This window comes from Schistocerca nitens, chromosome 3 (assembly GCF_023898315.1).
Source record: "Schistocerca nitens isolate TAMUIC-IGC-003100 chromosome 3, iqSchNite1.1, whole genome shotgun sequence".
NCBI classification, from domain to species: Eukaryota; Metazoa; Arthropoda; class Insecta; order Orthoptera; family Acrididae; genus Schistocerca; species Schistocerca nitens.
In genome coordinates this window covers 290,018,365-290,038,652 of record NC_064616.1, presented here as the reverse complement: position 1 = coordinate 290,038,652, position 20,288 = coordinate 290,018,365, and the positions used below count along the sequence as shown (strand labels likewise).

The following is a 20,288-nucleotide window of genomic DNA, read 5'->3' as shown; positions in this document are numbered from 1 at the left end:
GGAATGCTCATTCGGAGAGAAATAGTGTAGTAAACATGGGCTGTAAACAGCGCACCTTAAGAGTTATGAGCAGTTCTTCATTTTAGGTACTGTAAAACAATCTCTTCTGTTGCAAGCTCTTTGTTTTCCATATTTTGAGAAGTGATTGTGTGGACCAAAATAAGAAAAAATGTCCAGTACACATGGGCTCTAAAGTGCACACCTTAACAACTATGGACACTTGTTCATCCTCGCTACTGGGAAACACAAGTGCTCATAGCTCTTAAGGTATGCATTTTAGAGCCGATTTTTACCGGAATTTTTGCTACGAATGATCATTCCTGTTGTATCCCTTAATATTGATCATTCCTCCTGGGACAACCCACATCTCTCTCTACTTATTACTTAGACAGAATATTCCGAAACTATTCATTAAAATTATTACTGGAGGTAGTGAATAGCAAAACAAATACATTTAGTTATGGTACATTTAGCCCCTGACGGCAGTTTCTAATGCTTGTTACGATTTACACAGAAGGAAGCTTAGCTTGCTAATTACAGTAGTGGCCATTCACAGGAACCGCTCGAATGCGTGTACGCACGCAATACATCGTGGGACCATTGACTATCGTGTCGGTGAGAAGATTATTAGCACTTCCGCAATGTTACCAGCAGCGGTGGCAAATCTAGCAACAAGATCTTCAGTTTTCACAACGGTTTCATAGACCACCTGTTTCAAATGCCCACAGAGTAAGAAATCCAGACACGCGACCTTAGGTGACCTGGGTGACCAGACCACAGAGCCACCTCGGCCGATCCATCAATTTCACGCTATAACTCACATCATTGCTGAAATAGGCTGATGCCCCATCAGGCTGGAAGTTCATCCTTTGCCTAACATTCAGAGATACTTCCTCCAGCAGTCCTGGTAGTACATGTTCGATTAAGATATGATATCTCCATCTATTGAGGTAGAATGGAAGAATGTGTGGTCCAATCAATCTACCACCGAGAATGCCAGCCCATGCATTAACCCTGAATCGCTGTTGATAAACCCGAGGACGAGTACCCCATTCCCCTTCATGCGAACTATGGATTTTCGAATGACAGTACACATTCCCAATCAGTGACACCGACGTAACAGCTTATGTCAGTACCACTCACACAATATGCCCTAAATCACAAGTTTTTTCAGGAATCATATGTTCCTTACCGAAATATGTTTGTTTTTATGTCCTCTACCTCCAGAAATAATTTGAACGAACAGTTTCGGAACATACCGTATATACGGAGTGTTGCAAAACGATACCGACAATCTTCGAAAGGCTGTAAAGGGTGTATTGAGGAACGAATTGATAATAATCAAATAAATTATATCTTCCAGAAATGTATTAAGTACCAACTTTATCTATGATAATGAATACAGTCCAAAGTAATGAATTAAAATTTGTACCAAGGCCAAAATTCTAACCCAGGTCTCCTGCTCATTAGGCACATGTGATAACCACTTTTTCTTTTTCTCAGTGGAGTGGAGTCGATCTAGCGACTTCGTGGCTACACTGAGCGACGTTTACCACTTTTTTATCCTTGCATTCCTGAAATTAACTAAAATCTACAAAAAAAAAGAAGGTACCGCCACCTTTACCCCAAATGTTTGAGAAGAATCCCAAAAGAACAGCTCCACCACTTCAGGTACTGGCCACTGTCGAGGAAGACCCCCAACTTCTGTGACACCCTTGAACTGCAGCTAACACAGCTGCACGGATTACCTTAGTATGCCTCTCCCTCCTCCCCCCCCCTCCCCCTCCAAATGGTTCAAATGGCTCTGAGCACTATGGGACTCAACATCTGTGGTCATAAGTCCCCTAGAACTTAGAACTACTTAAACCTAACTAACCTAAGGACATCACACACATCCATGTCCGAGGCAGGATTAGAACCTGCGACCGTAGCAGTCCCGCGGTTCCTGACTGAGCGCCTCCCCCTCCCCCCGCCCCTAATACCAATTTCAGTTCATGGCTCAGCCCATCTTGATGTCGTCCGTCTTAACTTATATCAGTATTGCAGAGGCTCTCCTACATTAGAATAGCGTGAATTCATGTTAGCCACACTGCCAGGGAGCTCCATAGGTTAGTGCATCTGCCTAGTGAGCAGGAGATCTTGCTACAAATTTCAGTTCATTGTTTTGGCCTATATTAATTACTATAAATTGAGAATAGGTACATGTTTCGGACAATGAGGCTACGACGTGGCGAAGTTATAGGCGCCTGTGCCTACCGCTAGACCAGCACTTCAGCAAAAAACGTGACTTTGTATATTTACAGTCCGTAGGCGGAACGTATTGCAATGTTTTTTGTTATTCAATTAACGTGAATGACTGCCACGATCGCCAGTGGAAGAGATGAAGATAGCTGCTGCGTCAACAGACCTGATTTCCAATGACTGTGATCATCTGTTGCCTCAGTGAATGATGGTTTCGATAGGGTTTTTCTCTGGGAACTCTCTAAAATCTCCAGTGTTTTTCAGTGTACAGGAGAAAAATGAACTTCAGTTGGAAACCTGTGTCCAAAAACCGTCATCCGCCAAGGCAACAGAACATCGCAGTCATAAAAGACGAGGCCTGCCCACGCAGCAGCTAGCTCTAATTTCTCCACTGGCGATGGTGCAATCAGTCGCGATCACTAAATAAAAAACAACTTTGAGAGAAGTTTTTCCTACGGTATGTCAGCAGATAGTCTTATTTTTTGCCGAGAGGGTGGCCTAGCAGCAGGCGCCAGCGCCTATAGCGTTGGCACTCTGTAGCGTCACTGGACGACATTTCTGGACAGGGGTTTCTATCCTCAATTTACTCTCAAGACACCCTCTACAACCCCTCTAAGTTTGGCGGTATCGTTCTTTAACACCCCATATATGCATACGTTATAATGTTCAAAAAGCCATGCAATAAACGAAAATAAAAAAATTTGGAAATCAACAGAAGAACATGTATAATAAGAAAAACTTAATGAAAAATATCTTAATGTTAGGAGAAGTAGCAACTGATCCCGAGCAATAAAACTATGAGGTCCTCTATGTGCGTGCTAGAAGAATTCTGTTGAATTCCTGTTGTGTGATGGATGACACAAATTTAAAAGTTTCAGTATGTGGAAAAATCGCGCAGAAAATGTTGTAGGGAAGATAATCCATACACTGAATTTAATTGGCCAAACAGAAGGAAGATACAACAAATCCTCTAAAGAAACTCTTTGCACTATACTAATCCATCCTTTTCTAGAGTATTGCTGTGCACTATGGGATTCTTTCAGACGGGATTGACAGAACAAACGGAAGAAGTCACAAAAGAGCGGCTCGTTTTGTGATATCACAAAGCCCTTACTCAGTGCAGAAAAAAAATGGCTCTGAGCACTATGGCACTTAACATCTATGGTCATCAGTCCCCTAGAACTTAAAACTACTTAAACCTAACTAACCTAAGGACAGCACACAACACCCAGTCATCACGAGGCAGAGAAAATCCCTGACCCCGCCGGGAATCGAGCCCGGGAACCCAGTGCAGAAAAATCTTTTCAGGAAGTTCCTATTGACACCTTTATTCTCTGTATGCCAAAGTACATAGTGGTTATAAATAAACTTTTCGTACTTGAGTCAGTGTAGACGCAAAACTATTTACTGAGTGGGTACTCAGTTTCAATGGAATGATGTGCAGACTGGGCGCTGCAGGATTTGCCTTGTTAGTAGTTTCATGACATGCTGTTAGGCGATGGTATGTCTGTATCTATTAAACCGAGGACCTAGAAACGATGGAGAGGCTTCGTCTCCACCGTAGTCCTCAGTGGTACACAACGCCACAACAGGCTACAGCAGTCCACCAACCCCACCGCCGCCCCACACCGAACCCACGGTTATTGTGCGGTTCGGCCCCCATTGGATGGTACTGGTACGGCGATGTAGAATTGAAATACCAGCATCAGTTGGTATTACAGTCGCTGTCAACATCTGTCTAGTCAAGGTCAGCAGGGCTTTACTTGTAAAGTTGTTTCATCCAAACAACAATAATAGTGCCGCTGCTCTTCGCGACCATCGACGCATTAAAGGAATACGGATAGGTCCCCTTTCCGCACCGGGGTAGAAGAACATGTTCCGTAAGTTCGCATTAACTAGCGATTTGGGATTTGTTCCTGAGAGAGGCTGACGTCCAACTGCGCCACGAGCTGTTGAAGAGGTTACTGTTGCAATGGCTGAGAATGCTGTTCGCAATGTGCGATCTTCATGCAACGCAAGATCTGTATCTGTATCGAAATAAGTGTCCAAGGAATAGAATATCTACTGAAATCACTCAACAGAGGAAAGTCCACTGGACCTGATGGGATACCAATTCGATTCTACACAGAGTACGCGAAAGAACTTGCCCCCCTTCTAACAGTCATGTACTGCAAGTCTCTAGAGGAACGGAAGGTTCCAAATGATTGGAAAAGAGCACAGGTAGTCCCAGTTTTCAAGAAGGGTCGGCGAGCAGATGCGCAAAACTATAGGCCTATATCTCTGACATCGATCTGTTGTAGAACTGCGGAACATGTTTTTTGCTCGCGTATCATGTCATTTATGGAAACCCAGAATCTACTCTGTAGGAATCAACATGGATTCCGGAAACAGCGATCGTGTGAGACCCAACTCGCTTTATTTGTTCATGAGACCCAGAAAATATTAGATACAGGCTCCCAGGTAGATGCCATTTTCCTTGACTTCTGGAAGGCGTTCGCTACAGTTCCGCACCGTCGCCTGATAAACAAAGTAAGAGCCTCCGGAATATCAGGTTAGCTGTGTGGCTGGATTGAAGAGTTTTTAGAAAACAGAACACAGCATGTTGTTCTCAATGGAGAGACGTTAAAGTAGCCTCTGGCGCACCACAGAGGAGTGTTATGGGACCATTGCTTTTCACAATATATATAAATGACCTAGTAGATAGCGTCGGAAGTCTCATGCGGCTTTTCGCAGATGATGCTGTAGTATACAGAGAAAATTGCAGCGAAATGCAGGAAGATCTGCAGCGGACAGGCACTTGGTGCAGGGAGTGGCAACTGACCCTTAACATAGACAAATGTAATGTATTGCGAATACACAGAAAGAAGGATCCTTTCAAAATGGTTCAAATGGCTCTGAGCACTATGGGACTCAACTGCTGTGGTCATAAGTCCCCTAGAACTTAGAACTACTTAAACCTAACTAACCTAAGGACAGCACACAACACCCAGCCATCACGAGGCAGAGAAAATCCCTGACCCCGCCGGGAATCGAACCCGGGAACCCGGGCGTGGGAAGCGAGAACGCTACCGCACGACCACGAGATGCGGGCGAAGGATCCTTTATTGTATGATTATATGATAGCGGAACAAACACTGGCGGCAGTTACCTCTGTAAAATATCTGGGAGTATGCGTACGGAACGATTTGAAGTGGAATGATCATATAAAATTAATTGTTGGTAAGGCGGGTGCCAGGTTGAGATTCATTGGGAGAGTCCTTAGAAAATGTAGTCCATCAACAAAGGAGGTGGCTTACAAAACACTCGTGCGGCCTATACTTGAGTATTGCTCATCAGTGTGGGATCCGTACCAGGTCGTGTTGACGGAGGAGATAGAGAAGATCCAAAGAAGAGCGGCGCGTTTCGTCTCAGGGTTACTTCGTAAGCGTGATAGCGTTACGGAGATGTTTATCAAACTCAAGTGGCAGACTCTTCAAGAGAGGCGCTCTGCATCCCGGTGTAGCTTTAAAATGGTTCAAATGGCTCTGAGCACTATAGGACTTAAACATCTGTGGTCATCAGTCCCCTAAAACTTAGAACTACTTAAACCTAACTAACCTAAGGACATCACACACATCCATTCCCGAGGCAGGATTCGAACCTGCGACCGTAGCGGTCACGCGGTTTCAGACTGAAGCGCCTAGAACCGCACGGCCACATCGGCCGGCGGGTGTAGCCTGCTGTCCAGGTTTCGAGAGGGTGCGTTTCTGTATGAGGTATCGAATATATTGCTTCCCCCTACTTATACCTCCCGAGGAGATCACGAATGTAAAATTAGAGAGATTCGAGCGCGCACGGAGGCTTTCCGGCAGTCGTTCTTCCCGCGAACCATACGCGAGTGGAAAAGGAAAGGGAGGTAATGACAGTGGTACGTAAAGTGCCCTCCGCCACACACCGTTGGGTGGCTTGCGGAGTATAAATGTAGATGTAGATGTAGATGAACTGAACGTTCCACGGACCACAGTTCGGAAAGTGCTGCGAACAATCGTGAAATGGAAGCCTTACAAACTTCCAGGCCGTCGTGGATGGAGATTGTTGCCACATTGAGCAATATTTGTAAGCTGGAACGTAAATATAGTACGCAATAACAAATGTGGAAATTAAAAAATGTGTTTCTTCCCATGATTTATTCGTTATCTGTCTTCCGAATGTCCTTAAAAATGTATCTGCGAAGTTTCTTGTCCTACGGTTACTCGTTTTTGGCCGGCCGAAGTGGCCGTGCGGTTAAAGGCGCTGCAGTCTGGAACCGCAAGACCGCTACGGTCGCAGGTTCGAATCCTGCCTCGGGCATGGATGTTTGTGATCTCCTTAGGTTAGTTAGGTTTAACTAGTTCTAAGTTCTAGGGGACTAATGACCTCAGCAGTTGAGTCCCATAGTGCTCAGAGCCATTTGAACCAACCATTTGAACTCGTTTTTGATGGGGGCTCACACAAGTAGCGAGAGTTTAATTGTAACCACCCTATATACTGTTATCTCTCATTACCTATGGAAATCGGGTGGGGGGCGGGGGGGGGGATTAAGCAACATGACAGGATAAAGAAAATCAGAGTCCATACGGTACGAGTTTAGTTGAAACTGTGAAGGTGATGTCTTGCGCCTTATACTGAAGTGTGAATTACGGAGTAATCATGTGGATGCAGATGAACATGTCATTTATTGTCTTAGTGTTGTGATGATGCAAAAAAGTGTCGGATTCACAATAAACAATGAATTTCGGACCCTACGGCGCGGTGTTAAATGAAGACGACGGGAAAGAAATTCCGCTAGAAAATAGCCGTGCAATGTTAGGAGGTAGCTATCGGATCGGCACAACGCACTTGAGTTTTACCACAGTCTTCTTTCAGCTGGCTGATCGATCGTGGCGGGTTCTGCTGTGAGCTCACATGGCCAGCAGCAGAGAGAAGGGACTGCAGACGTATTCCCGCCGCCGACCTCAAAGGCGGCTGTGGCGCCTGCAGATGAATGAAAGGAATTAAGCCGGCCGCCGCCACTCAAAGGGGTATTATTCCCGCAGGCTGCACAAACGTGGCTCCACAAATGGAGTAATCAATTGTGACTTCTTAAAGGCTGCTTTTGTAGCGTGTTTACTGTTGGCTCGTGACACTTTTCGTCAGCTCGACTTAGATAATGTTATGTTTTTAATACAATACTCCCTCATAACTTCGAACTACTTCAGATTTTTGCCAGTCACAACCAGTTTCAGTGTCGGGTGGTAGAAACGAAGACCTTTGCATGTAGTTATGGTGCTTCAAAAACACTGCAGTTTGCTTGAAAGTCGAGAAACTGTAGCTTTCAATTCGTTGTTGTTGTTGTTGTGGTCTTCAGTCCTGAGACTGGTTTGATGCAGCTCTCCATGCTACTCTATCCTGTGCAAGCTTCTTCATCTCCCAGTACCTACTGCAACCTACATCCTTCTGAATCTGCTTAGTGTATTCATCTCTTGGGTCCCTCTACGATTTTTACCCTCCACGCTGCCCTCCAATGCTAAATTTGTGATCCCTTGATGCCTCAAAACATGTCCTACCAACCGATCCCTTCTTCTAGTAAAGATGTGCCACAAACTTCTCTTCCCCCCAATCCTATTCAATACCTCCTCATTAGTTACGTGATCTACCCACCTTATCTTCAGCATTCTTCTGTAGCACCACATTTCGAAAGCTTCTATTCTCTTCTTGTCCAAACTAGTTATCGTCCATGTTTCACTTCCATACATGGCTACACTCCATACAAATACTTTCAGAAACGACTTCGTGACACTTAAATCTATACTCGATGTTAACAAATTTCTCTTCTTCAGAAACGATTTCCTTGCCATTGCCAGTCTACATTTTATATCCTCTCTACTTCGACCATCATCAGTTATTTTACTCCCTAAATAGCAAAACTCCTTTACTACTTTAAGTGTCTCATTTCCTAATCTAATTCCCTCAGCATCACCCGATTTAATTTGACTACATTCCATTATCCTCGTTTTGCTTTTGTTGATGTTCATCTTATATCCTCCTTTCAAGACACTGTACATTCAGTGCAACTGCTCTTCCAAGTCTTTTGCTGTCTCTGACAGAATTACAATGTCATCGGCGAACCTCAAAGTTTCTACTTCTTCTCCATGAATTTTAATACCTACTCCGAATTTTTCTTTTGTTTCCTTTACTGCTTGCTCAATATACAGATTGAATAACATCGGGGAGAGGCTGCAACCCTGTCTCACTCCTTTCCCAACTACTGCTTCCCTTTCATGCCCCTCGACTCTTACAACTGCCATTTGGTTTCTGTACAAATTGTAAATAGCCTTCCGCTCCCTGTATTTTACCCCTGCCACCTTCAGAATTTGAAAGACAGTATTCCAATTAACATTGTCAAAAGCTTTCTCTAAGTCTACAAATGCTAGAAACGTCGGTTTGCCTTTTCTTAATCTTTCTTCTACGATTAGTCGTAAGGTTAGTATTGCCTCACGTGTTCCAACATTTCTACGGAATCCAAACTGATCTTCCCCGAGGTCGGCTTCTACCAGCTTTTCCATTCGTCTGTAAAGAATTCGCGTTAGTATTTTGCAGCCGTGACTTATTAAACTGATAGTTCGGTAATATTCATATCTGTCAACACCTGCTTTCTTTCGGATTAGAATTATGATATTCTTCTTGAAGTCTGAGGGTATTTCGCCTGTTTCATACATCTTGCTCAACAGATGGTAGAGTTTTGTCATGACTGGCTCTCCCAAGGCCATCAGTAGCTCTAATGGAATATTGTCTACTCCCGGGGCCTTGTTTCGACTCAGGTCTTTCAGTGCTCTGTCAAACTCTTCACGCAGTATCTTATCTCCCATTTCGTCTTCATCTACATCCTCTTCCATTTCCATAATATTGTCCTCAAGTACATCGCCCTTGTATAAACCCTCTATATACTCCTTCCACCTTCCTGCCTTCCCTTCTTTGCTTAGAACTGGGGTGCCATCTGAGCTCTTGATATTCATACAAGTGGATCTCTTCTCTCCAAAGGTCTCCTTAATTTTCCTGTAGGCTGTATCTATCTTACCCCTAGTGAGACAAGCCTCTACATCCTTACATTTGTCCTCTAGCCATCCCTGCTTAACCATTTTGCACTTCCTGTCTATCTCATTTTTGAGACGTTTGTATTCCTTTTTGCCTGCTTCATTTACTGCATTTTTATATTTTCTCCTTTCATTAATTAAATTCAATATTTCTTCTGTTACCCAAGGATTTCTATTATCCCTCGTCTTTTTACCTACTTGATCGTCTGCTGCCTTCACTACTTCATCTCTCAAAGCTACCCATTCTTCTTCTACTGCATTTCTTTCCCCCATTCCTGTCAATTGTTCCCTTATGCTCTCCCTGAAACCCTCTACAACCTCTGGTTCTTTCAGTTTATCCAGGTCCCATCTCCTTAAATTCCCACCTTTTTGCAGTTTCTCCAGTTTCAATCTGCAGTTCATATCCAATAGATTGTGGGCAGAATCCACATCTGCCCCTGTAAATGTCTTACAATTTAAAACCTGGTTCCTAAATCTCTGTCTTACCATTATATAATCTATCTGATACCTTTTAGTATCTCCAGGATTCTTCCATGTATACAACCTTCGTTTATGATTCTTGAACCAAGTGTTAGCTATGATTAAGTTATGCTCTGTGCAAAATTCTACAAGGTGGCTTCCTCTTTCATTTCTTCCCCCCAATCCATATTCACCTGCTATGTTTCCTTCTCTCCCTTTTCCTACTGACGAATTCCAGTCACCCGTGACTATTAAATTTTCGTCTCCCTTCACTACCTGAATAATTTCTTTTATCTCGTCATACATTTCATCAATTTCTTCATCATCTGCAGAGCTAGTTGGCATATAAACTTGTACTACTGTAGTAGGCATGGGCTTTGTGTCTATCTTGGCCACAATAATGCGTTCACTATGCTGTTTGTAGTAGCTAACCCGCACTCCTATTTTTTATTCATTATTAAACCTACTCCTCCATTACCCCTATTTGATTTTGTATTTATAACCCTGTATTCTCGATTAATTATCTGATGCGATGAAGCTGTGGGTTCGGTCGGGCGTGGTGGAGTTCAAGTCCTCGTCCGGAGGACGCACGATGCAAGCTGGGATAGTTCACTTGAAAGGACAACATCCGGTTTCCTGCCCATCCTTGTTCAGTCTGTAGTCTTTCTCCGTCTCTGCCAACATCGCCCTTGACATCTCGCAAAAACCTTGTTCATCTTACTATATTATATGTTGTCTGCAGTAAACAATGAGCGGTTTGTGGGCCCACCTCGAAGTACCTGCGATGATGAACGGATTAGAGACGGAAGGCAAACTCGAACTGTAAAGCGTAAGTAAGGAACCATCCCAACGTTAGCCTTAAGCTATTTAGGTGAATCACAGAAGTTTCACTGTGAACGTCCCAACGGGAATTTGGGCCACCGTTCTCCCGAGAACAAGTCTCGTGTCTTACTAACGCGTCATCTCGTTCTGTGACCTCGACGTAAAGCAATTGTTCGACCTTATTCTGACACTTTTTTGAACGGTTCTGCCATTTTTAATGAACTATGATCTTTTTTAACGTGTTTTCTATTTTGATGTCCCATCTGATTCATATCATATTTCATTACTTGAATGTACATCGTGCCTTTTAAACTAGTTCCACATGATGAAACTGAAAAGTAAACGTAGAATTAAAACAAATGGAAGACATAAAAAATGCCTATATGCACATTCAGTGTAACCTAGATTGCTGTTAGTACACTTTTCGCAAAGATTACCAAGCTACTGGCTGCTGTCAATGAAGTCGTTTTTGGGAATCTATCGAAGTAAAAAAGTCACAAATCTAATAAATCTCTCGAAATCAGGTGCAGACAGTTTTTCACTGCCACCATGATTATTACTTACTAACTCCAGATGACAATAACTGTGATCGATGCGTTGTTTCGCTATTCAAGATTGTTGTCTAGTAACTGTGGATGACAATGGTAGTGATTGATGGTGTCTGCTGTTATGAATGTTGAGAATCGCCTGAATGAGAAGAATCCCTTTCGTCGCATTCGAGAGCGAATGGATGCTGCATTGTCGTGCTGAAGATGCAGATCACTTGCAGGGTGCAAATGGCCAACGAACAGATGCACACAATTGGACAGAACGTTCACGAATCCTTTACCGCTGAAAGAGGATGTAAAACGTATGAGGGGGCCTGTTTCATCCCATATAAACATCCCGAAGGCGAGAACAGAAAAAAAAGGACAAGTCATTTCATGTGGCTTTCGAAGTGCATCACCGTGTTTCTAGATTTTTTTTTATTCCAGCCACGTTTTTGGACGCTTTGACCATTGAATGGTGATGTTTCTGCGCCCATATTAATCTCTGTGCCGTGTGACGCGCAATGATCATTGGCACACCTATGGCCGGTGGATTCTCTGCGTCATAGCACTTTGGTGGTTGAGCATTGTGTGACGCCGGCCGCTGTGGCAGAGCGGTTCTAGGAGCTTCAGTCTGGAACCGCGCGACCGCTACGGTCGCAAGTTAGAATCCTGCCTCGGGCATGAATGTGTGTAATGTCCTTAGGTTAGTTAGGTTTAAGTAGTTCTAAGTTCTAGGGACTGATGACCTCAGATGTTAAGTCCCATAGTGCTCAGAGCCATTTGAACCATTGTGTGGCTGTTAGTCATCACTTATTACCCAAGTGATATATGCGCTGTAGCTCGTCTATCATCTGTTTATGTGAGCAACAGTCGGTGCTCATGGCAGCTGACTCAGACGGCAACGGTTCTCCAAGAATCGCTCTACTCCCGGTACAGCTTTGGCCAACCGTAGAAAAGAAGTGTCCCAATCTGTCTGTTACTCACGATCTGGCCTTGGTCAAGTGCTACACTGTCTGTAACTTCCTGGCAGATTAAAACTGTGTGCTCGACCGAGACTCGAACTCGGGACCTTTGCCTTTCGCGGGCAAGTGCTCTACCAAATGAGCTACCCAAGCACGACTCACGCCCCGTTCTCACAGCTTTACTTCTGTCAGTACCTCGTCTCCTACTTTCCAAACTTTACAGAAGCTCTCCTGCGAACCTTGCAGAACTAGCGCTCCTGAAAGAAAGGATATTGCGGAGACATGGCTTAGCCACAGCCTGGGGGATGTTTCCAGAATGAGATTTTCACTCTGCAGCTGGGTGTGCGCTGATATGAAAGTTTGGAAGATAGGAGACGAGATACTGGCAGAAGTAAAGCTGTGAGGACCGGGCGTGGGTCGTGCTTCGGTAGCTCAGATGGTAGAGCACTTGCCCGCGAAAGGCAAAGGTCCCGAGTTCGAGTCTCGGTCGGGCACACAGTTTTAATCTGCCAGGAAGTTTCAATATCAGCGCACACTCCACTGCAGAGTGAAAATCTTATTCTGTTACACTGTCTGTTGATACAAAGACTTACTACATATCAGTCATGTGAACGACCCAACTATTCCATTCTTCGTCAGTCACTGTTCCGTGTTCCGTTTCTAGGTATAAGCCTCAATTTCCTTCTTTATTACCTTGTTATCTGCAAACAGTAGTGTGCGTAGATTAGTATGTGTATCTAATTTAATTGCTGTATAATTATCTGTTTTCAAATTTTCTAAGGACTTCGTCAATCAAAATGGAAAAAAAACTGGGTGGAAGAGAATACCCTTGTCTCACTTCTTGATTTATTTTACTCAAATGTGTCCGTTTTTTCCATGTGTGTTTTGTTTCATGATATAAGCTTTTGCTGGCTTTTATGAAGTATGTTAGATAGATAGCAGTACATAATCTAAACCAATTATGCGCTGAATACAACGTTCACATCTGATTACGTAAGTCGAAAGTCCAAGGTAAATATCCTTCTTGATCGAAGGCGGTAATTAACTCGAAAATAATTGACGGGAGTCATATATTGAATATCTGGGCTGCAACGAGAGTCATGATTAAGATCATGAGATAGAAGAAACCTGAAATTAATTTCAAGCCTGGAACTATAAACAGAAAATTTAACTACAAAACCCAAAGAAAAAGAAAAATGAAATTTAATAAAACTATGCCAATGACACTAGGGAAGTGAAAAATGGTTCAAATGGCTCTGAGCACTATGGGACTTAACATCTGTGGTCATCAGTCCCCTAGAACTTAGAACTACTTAAACCTAAGTGACCTAAGGACATCACACACATCCATGCCCGAGGCTGGATTCGAACCTGCGACCGTAGCAGTCGCGCGGTTCCGGACTGAGCGCCTAGAACCGCATGACCACCGCGGCCGGCACTAGGGAAATGAGAGCTGAGTAAATAAAAGAAAAATACGATATCAAAATAGCATCAGCAAAGACGGGGTTCATGAAGAGAGTAACGATCTGCACACCAAAAGATTTAATTAAAAATGAAAACGTCCGCAATGAGTAAATGCACACACAGTTAATGAGGAAAAAGCTGAATACAGAGATAAGGTGAAACAAATGCGAATAAAATGAGAGATGAAAGATAGCTAAAGGAAATCCTGAACTAGTATATGAAAGAATGGAGAGACATAAGTGACCAAGGAGACAATGGACACAGCTCTGTGGAAACGGAACAGACAGATGGCCAATGTCTATATGCAAGACGACAACTACTGACTTTTCTAGTATGAGAAAGTTAAGTGGCCACCTTGATATCTATTTTAACTTCCAAATCATGCCTGTAAGAGCAGATACGTAAGAAATTTTTAACATAGAAAGAAGTCCTACCATTTAACTCAGCTTGTGAGTAAGCGACTTTTGCTTTACACCAACAAAACGGAAGGGGGGCGGGGGAGGGGGGGGAGGGGGGGGGGAGGGGGGAGGGGGGGGAGAAAATACCCGACAGCATTCTCTATCACAGTGACCGGATGCATTTCGTTAAGAACTACTTTTCACCTTAATTGAAATTCATTATCTGCGCCACACATGCCGTGAACTAGCAATACTGTATCCACAGATTTTAAGATTGGTTATAGTCGCTCCAGTTATGTCGTTGCGTAATGTTGAGGTTAAGAAAACGCGTAGCGGTGCCACGTAAAGCATGGATTCATGAGATGAGCCTATATTTAACTTAGTCGCCGGTAACATCAATGCAGTTTCTTGTAGACGACTCATTAAAACAAACACACACACACACACACACACACACACACACACGCACATGCACACTCGCACGGATACGCAAACGCTCGCACAAAAAAATGGCTCTGAGCACTATGCGACTTAACTTCTGAGGTCATCAGTCGCCTAGAACTTAGAACTAATTAAACCTAACTAACCTAAGGACATCACACACATCCATGCCCGAGGCAGGATTCGAACCTGCGACCGTAGCGGTCGCTCGGTTCCCGACTGTAGCGCCCAGAACCGCACGGCCACTCCGGCCGGCAAACGCTCGCACACTTTATATGTCAACAAAGTGGCTCATACAAAATCACTTAGATTATTTTAAAGTTACAAGATTGCCTTAATTCACTTTAACCTCACTGTGAAAACAAAAGTGATATCCATGTATTACTGTTATGAAAATCTGTTACTTAGAGTGGAACTGTCTATCGCACATACATAACAGTACAGTGAAGCACACATTTCAGTACGGAACGCCCATTACGCGATTCCGAGCTGACATGTTTATGCGTTTACTGAAAAAAAAAAAATCATGAGAGTGCCACGGCTGAGGAAATTATGTTATCCAAACGCAATACATCTTAGTACACAACATTAATACATGGTCTTCCCCTGTCTTCTGTAATTACTCATGCTATTTGCGTGCAGTCAAGTTCTTGGCTCTGCAGTGCGGTACCTAATTATTACTTTATTTCTGAAAATCGCTGGAAGTATTACATATCACTGCGAGTATAATTCTTGAAATCTCAAAATAACTAAATCGATCATTGTTGTTCTAGTATCGAAATTAGAGTATCATCACTATCACTGCACTGCGAAACTGAATGGGAAGATATAGCAAAAGAAGTAATGTATCTATAACACTCTGTGGTTCAAACCGTAAAATTACCCTCAGGTTGTCTTTTTCAGGGAAAGTACAGGATTCAGACGTGTAAATGAAGCTGTGAGATCTCATGCGTGCACCGACCTGAATCTGTTCAGAATTAAGTCATTCAGTGAATGCACGAAGCATTGTCAAACAAATCTTGTCCTAGTCACTCACTACCTAAAACGGTCCTATCCATAAGAAAGCTGCACAATAATGAAAATGATTAGGGTAGTGGATATTAATGTTAAACAGTGTTCATTTTCACAGGAAGCTTCAAGTAATTTATATTGGCAGCATGAAATGGTTTGGGGATATCTTCCAATTATAAGTATATTTTGTATGTTCATATGCAATAAGCACGACTGCATTCTTTGGGCTGCGTCATAAATATTTGTCATTAAGACACGGTTGCACTTTCTGAAAAAATATCTTCGTCGGGCGATCTGAATATTGCACGAATTTTGTTTAAGAATAAAAACATACGTTAAAGAACTTTTCACCTCTTGATTTTTATCTGAAATGAAATGGTATTTACAGTTGAGTTCAAAAAATGGTTCAAATGGCTCTGAGCACTATGCGACTTAACTTCTGAGGTCATCAGTCGCCCAGAACTTAGAACTAATTAAACCTAACTAACCTAAGGAGATCACACACATCCATGCCCGAGGCAGGATTCGAACCTGCGACCGTAGCGGTCACGCGGTTCCAGACTGAAGCGCCTTTAACCGCACGGCCACACCGGCCGGCCACAGTTGAGTTACCTTACTGCTGTCCAGTAGACAATAACTACCTCTGTTTTTTTTTAAATCGAGGTGTAAAATGTTTTTAAATCTTTAATGAATATTTTGTACAAAACTGTGTAAATGTTCAGAATGGATACTGAAGATTCTTTTTGAATGAAGAGTGTCATATTTCTCGGTTAAAAACGTGTATTTGCTGCAAAAAGTCGTCGCTGCAACGAACTTGCCAAATATATCTGTGGGGATAGTGGTTTGCCGTCTGCTAGTGTAGGTGATAACGTAATTCTGTCCCATTAAACTTAGGATTAGGAATGCTTGGGCCTAAAAACTTATCTCAGCACTCCCAACTAAGTGTTTTTGGAACTTATCCTAATAATCCAGCGCAACAAGCATCTGTATTACTGGAGAGGTAACGTGAACGCTAACGAGATGCTAGATTGCAGCTAGAATGTTCACACCTTTGTTTACGCCACAGGAAAGCGTCACGGAAATACTGAATGACGTGAACTGGCGGACGCTTCAAGATAGACGTCAAGTAAGCTTGCTCACACAGTTTGAAGAACCAGTATTAAATGGGGAATCTAAGAGCACGCCACGGCACCCGACGTTTAACCGCGAAGACAAGGCGTCCAATTACAACTCACACACGGCTTCCCGCACTCCACACGTGAATGGAATGGCAGGAAATTCTAATACGTGATAAGTGTGCCACTTACTTCACACAGTTTTACAAAAGTATGTATCTAGATGCAAATTCCAAACAGGAGTGACAGTCGAGTTAGTAATGTCACACAAATGCCTAAGAGCAACAGTGAGTAGAGATGTGAAGTGGAATTATCACGTAACCAAAGGTTAGCTCTAGCGAACGACAGTCTTGGGGTTACACTACAATTTTTCTTACAATTGCAGTTGTTTACAAAATTCTTGCACGATTAGTGTCGGAGTACCGCTAAAATGCTCGAGATCCAACTCAGGTCGGATTTTAAGTGGCGTGAAGAATGTACAAAGCTAAAGGAATAGTAAAGGGCTTGATTGATTGCTGGGAAGGAGCATCAGGAATGGTAAAAGATCTCAACAGGCAGACGCTCCAAGAAAGACGCACTGTTTCTCGCGAGAGCTTGTCCAGGAATTTCCGAAAGCCAGCTATCAGAATGGAAACTGCGAATTTTCTTCATTTTCCTACTTTTCGATCCCGTGGAGATCGTGAAGATGAAATTAAACTAATAACAGTCTTGTTCGAAACGTACAGGAAGTCATTCGTTCGCCGCTCCATACGTTGTTGCAGCGCGAAGAAATCTTCAGACATTTGGCACAATAAAAAGTGCTCTATACCACACACTCCAGAGTGACTGGCATAGAATACGTGTAGAAGCTTATTGCAGATATTTGAGCCCTCGTCTAGGGAATGTTGCACTCACATTTCATTATTCAAACATAATATTAATTATAAGGAAATAATTATTTCTTACACTAATAGTGTAATCCTCAATTTTTTAAATTACCGATTGTGTGTATGGCGGTTTGAGAATTGGAGTGATCTACGGTTAGAGTAATGCTAGTGGCAAGCAAATCGACTGATAAGCTATTTCTATAAAATAGCAGTGACGCAGGAGCGGGAGTAAGTATTAGGAACGTTAGCCACAAGTCAATGTTGTAGTCAGTCACACTGGAAACATAAAAGAAATATTCATATGTGCACTGTGCACCATTAGGCCACAATGTAAGGAAGTGATACTGTTGTAAGAGAACGGCACGAGATTTTAGCACGGCGCCAGTGGGGCACGTGACAGCTTACCTCTGCGGGCGCTGGTGCGGCATGCCGTGAGGGCGCGCGGCCGGCGACTGAGCAGCGGAGTGGCCGCGCCCGCTGCCTCGCGGCGTGCTGCTGCGTGGCTGCCGTGGGGCGGCTATCTTTAGCGCCGCCGCCGCCGACGCCGCCCCTCGCCCCCGCACCATTCAGCGCGCCGCTATACAACTGCGCGCCCTTATCTACCGCCGTCCACTGTGCCGCGACCTTTTTGTACTACCTGCCAATAACCACCACCTCCACCTCCACCCCGACATCGCGCTTCGGTGTTGGGCTGGCTTCGTGCTGCACGCCCGCTTACACATCGCAACACTGCTTGCGACACAATTACTTCGCTGTGCTTTAGTTTTCCGTTCCCATATACAGATAACGAATGAATTCCCCATTTAAAACTGCATACAACTATTTTTCAGATTCATATACAGGGTGTTACAAAAAAGTACGGCCAAACTTCCAGGAAATATTCCTCACACACAAATAAAGAAAAGATGTTATGTGGACATGTGTCCGGAAACGCTTAATTTCCACGTTAGAACTCATTTTAGTTTCGTCAGTATGTACTGTACTTCCTCGATTCACCGCCAGTTGGCCCAATTGAAGGAAGGTAATGTTGACTTCGGTGCTTGTGTTGACATGCGACTCATTGCTCTACAGTACTAGCATCATTCACATCAGTACGTAGCATCAACAGGTTAGTGTTCATCACGAACGTGGTTTTGCAGTCAGTGCAATGTTTACAAATGCGGAGTTGGCAGGTGCCCATTTGATGTATGGATAAGCACGGGGCAATAGCCGTGGCGCGGTACGTTTGTATCGAGACAGATATCCAGAACGAAGGTGTTCCGACAGGAAGATGTTCGAAGCAATTGATCGGCGTCTTAGGGAGCACGGAACATTCCAGCCTATGACTCGCGACTGGGGAAGACCTAGAACGACGAGGACATCTGCAATGGACGAGGCAATTCTTCGTGCAGTTGACGATAGCCCTAATGTCAGCGTCAGAGAAGTTGCTGCTGTACAAGGTAACGTTGACCACGTCACGGTATGGAGAGTGCTACGGGAGAACCAGTTGTTTCCGTACCATGTACAGCGTGTGCAGGCACTATCAGCAGCTGATTGGCCTCCACGGGTACACTTCTGCGAATGGTTCATCCAAAAATGGGTCAATCCTCATTTCAGTGCAAATGTTCTCTTTACGGATGAAGCTTCAATCCAACGTGATCAAATTGTAAAGTTTCACAATCAACATGTGTGGGCTGACGAGAATCCGCACGCAATTGTGCAATCACGTCATCAACACAGATTTTCTGTGAACGTTTGGGCAGGCATTGTTGGTGATGTCTTCATTGGGCCCCATGTTCTTCCACCTACACTCAATGGAGAACGTTATCATGATTTCATACGGGATACTCTACCTGTGCTGCTAGAACATGTGCCTTTACAAGTACGACACAACATGTGGTTCATGCACGATGGAGCTCCTGCACATTTCAGTCGAAGTGTTCGTACGCTTCTCAACAACAGATTCGGTGACCGATGGATTGGTAGAGGCGGACCAATTCCATGGCCTCCACGCTCTCCTGACCTCAACCCTCTTGACTTTCATTTATGGAGGCATTTGAAAGCTCTTGTCTACGGAAGCCCGGTACCAAAGGTAGAGACTCTTCGTGCTCGTATTGTGGACGGCTGTGATACAATACGCCATTCTCCAGGGTTGCATCAGCGCATCAGGGATTCCATGCGACGGAGGGTGGATGCATGTATCCTCGCTAACGGAGGACATTTTGAACATTTCCTGGAACAAAGTGTTTGAAGTCACGCTGGTAAGTTCTGTTGCTGTGTGTTTCCATTCCATGATTAATGTGATTTGAAGAGAAGTAATAAAATGAGCTCTAACATGAAAAGTAAGCGTTTCCGGACACATGTCCACATAACATATTTTCTTTCTTTGTGTGTGAGGAATGTTTCCTGAAAGTTTGGCAATACCTTTTTGTAACACCATGTATAGTATACACGTTTTATCTATTAAGCTGAGAGGCTGTGGCGGTGAACAACACTACATTGACGGCAATGCAAAATTTCCATTGTTAAACGTCAGTCTGATATTTATCAGAATTTGTGGAGATCTCAATCACATAACAGTTCTCAAATGATTATACACTACTGGCCATTAAAATTGCTACACCACGATGATGACGACGTGCTACAGACGCGAAATTTAAGCGACAGGAAGAAGATGCTGTGATATGCAAATGATTAGCTTTTCAGAGCATTCACACAAGGTTGGCGCCGGTGGCGACACCTACAACGTGCTGACACGAGGAAAGTTTCCAACCGATTTCTCGTACACAAACAGCAGTTGACCGGCGTTGTCTGGTGAAACGTTGTTGTGATGCCCCGTGTAAGAAGGAGAAATGCGTACCATCACGTTTCCGACTTTGATAAAGTTCGGATTGTAGCCCATTGCGATT

General features: G+C 43.7%; 1 protein-coding gene across 1 annotated transcript in view; it reads right to left on the bottom strand.

Annotated features, from left to right (window-relative positions):
- The window catches only part of LOC126249185 (rho GTPase-activating protein 45-like), a 607,616-nt gene extending 589,786 nt beyond the window's left edge, over positions 1 to 17,830 (bottom strand). Inside the window, exon 1 of the mRNA XM_049950840.1 lies at positions 17,806 to 17,830. The gene's annotated coding sequence lies outside the window, so the exon portion shown is untranslated. The remainder of the gene's footprint in view (positions 1 to 17,805) is intronic.
- Positions 17,831 to 20,288: the final 2,458 nt, after the last annotated feature.